Source organism: Nicotiana tabacum, chromosome 20, assembly GCF_000715075.1.
Source record: "Nicotiana tabacum cultivar K326 chromosome 20, ASM71507v2, whole genome shotgun sequence".
Taxonomy (NCBI): Eukaryota; Viridiplantae; Streptophyta; class Magnoliopsida; order Solanales; family Solanaceae; genus Nicotiana; species Nicotiana tabacum.
This window is the reverse complement of record NC_134099.1, coordinates 156,327,370-156,329,768: the sequence shown is the minus strand read 5'-3', so window position 1 is coordinate 156,329,768 and position 2,399 is coordinate 156,327,370. Positions and strand designations below refer to the sequence as shown.

General features: G+C 33.4%; 1 pseudogene; it reads left to right on the top strand.

The window, feature by feature from the left end:
- Positions 1-443: 443 nt before the first annotated feature.
- LOC107802978 (trans-resveratrol di-O-methyltransferase-like) lies at positions 444-2,149 on the top strand (annotated as a pseudogene).
- The last annotated feature ends 250 nt before the right edge of the window (positions 2,150-2,399 follow it).

The following is a 2,399-nucleotide window of genomic DNA, read 5'->3' as shown; positions in this document are numbered from 1 at the left end:
TAATTTGAAATCCAGGACTAAATGTTTTGAATTTTTGAACTACTAATTTAAAATTCAGGACATAAGATTCGAACTTCTGACATCATTTTCGAACTTTAGGACACGATATTTTGAAGTTTGAACTTTGAGGTTTAAATTCTAGGACGTCGTGTCCTGAAGTTTAAGCGAAATTGACTAATCTTTAAATACATTGTAAATTGTGAATATATTTTAAACATCATACCTTAAAGTGGCTACCCGGTGTCATTTCCGTGCTCTATAGTACCATATGTACCGATAATCTATTGAGATTTGAGACCACTGTAAGGAGTATTCTCTACTAATACCTAAAATACCATATCACACTTGCCTATAAATATAAGACCTCATACTTCTTATAGGTACATATATCTCTATAACATTATCACAATCCTAAGCACTTCTCAGAGAAAAATCTCACAAATATGGCATTGATGTCTACAAATATTGGAGACAAAGCTAGAGAAGTACTAGCTGCTCAGGCACACATATGGAACCATACATTCAATTATATAAACTCCATGTCACTCAAATGTGCAATTCAACTCGGAATTCCAGATATCATCCACAGTCATGGCCAAGCGATGACCCTCTCCGAATTGGTGAATGCCCTCCCAATCAATAAGGCTAAAGGCAAAGATTATATTTACCGTCTCATGCGTATTTTAACTTATGCAGGCTTCTTTATTCAAGCCAAGAAAGTTAATAATGAAGACGAGGAGAGCTATTTGCTCTCTTCATCTTCGTATCTCCTCCTCAAAGATGAGCCTATGAACTTAATCCCTTTTGTTCTAGGACAACTTGATCCAATTTTCATGATTCCGTGGCATAATCTGAGTGAATGGATTCAGAATGATGACAATCATTCTACTCCATTCGCCGCCACTAATAATGGAATATCGTTATTTGAATATACCGAGAAGGAACCTCGGCTTAACCGTCTATTTAACGAAGCCATGGCTAGTGATGCCCGATTGATTATAAGTATAATGATTGAACATTGTAAGGAAGTTTTTGAAGGATTGAAATCAATTGTGGACGTAGGTGGCGGCAACCGTAGCTAAAGCTATTGCCGACGCATTTCCAAAAATAAATTGCATTGTGTTAGATTTGCCTCATGTAATTGAAGGTTGCGAAGGGAGAAAGAACCTAAGCTATGTGGGAGGAGACATGTTAAAGTCCATTCCTTCGGCCGATGCAATTTTACTGAAGGTAATTCTAATTTTCCATATTAGTTGGCTTGTACTGCAATTTGTCCTGATTTTCTTACAGTATTTGGAATTATTCTTTTACTTAAAGGAAGGGTAGAATATTAACCATAATTATTTTACTTTTTCTTAAAGAAAAATACTAACAGATCCTTATTTGTAGGAAAAGATTGTGGACCTTTATAAATTGAGATACACAATAACACAATAGAATCTAGAATGTAGTCATTACGAGAGTTTTGTTTAGAGGGAGAATTTATTCTCTCATAAGTTTTTTCTCTCTTTTTATATTAGTAAATCATATACATGTAGGTCACTTGACTAATTAAGCGTATTAAAATATTATGACTCTTTTAGTATATATATTTTTTGTCTGATTTATCATCACCAAAGTTTGCTTTATTAACTTTCGCACAATACCATTTTTCTGAAGGTAATTAATTCCATCTCTTTTCATTTTAATTATTTTCCTGCGCGTTGTTAAAATAATACTAATGTGCTTTTAATTTGAGCAGTGGATATTACATGACTGGAGCAATGAAAAATGTATCCAAATATTGAAAAAATGTAAAGAAGCAATTCCAAGTAAGGAGAATGGAGGAAAAGTATTCATTATTGACATGGTGTTGGATAACCAGAAAGGAGACCACAAATCATATGAAACCCAACTTTTCATTGACATGCTTATGATGGCTATCACTTCTGGAAAGGAAAGAACTCAACAGGATTGGGCAAAACTCTTCACTGATGCTGGTTTTAGTGACTACAAGATTATTCCTGTTTTAGGGTTGAGGTCTATTATTGAGGTTTATCCTTAACATCTTCTTTGAATGGTTGTTACCCATTATATCGTTATCTTAAAACTATATTTGTTTTGATTGTTTATTTAAAATTAATTGTATCGTATTGTTAAATCCATTATTCTAGAATAACCAAAAGCCTCATTTTATGAAACAATTGATTTGATGTGATGAGATTATTTTCTATTGTCTTTTTCAATTACGCCCTTACTTATTACTCCATAATTCTATTTTATCCTTTTTTTTTTACTTTATCTCCAAATCCCAAACCTTTTACTTACTTTGTCTTCGTCCTTCTTTTCCGGAGTTGGTTCGTGCCGATCTTTTCTTCCAAATCTCCATTCGTTTTTTCTCTCTTTCCATCGGTTTCGTT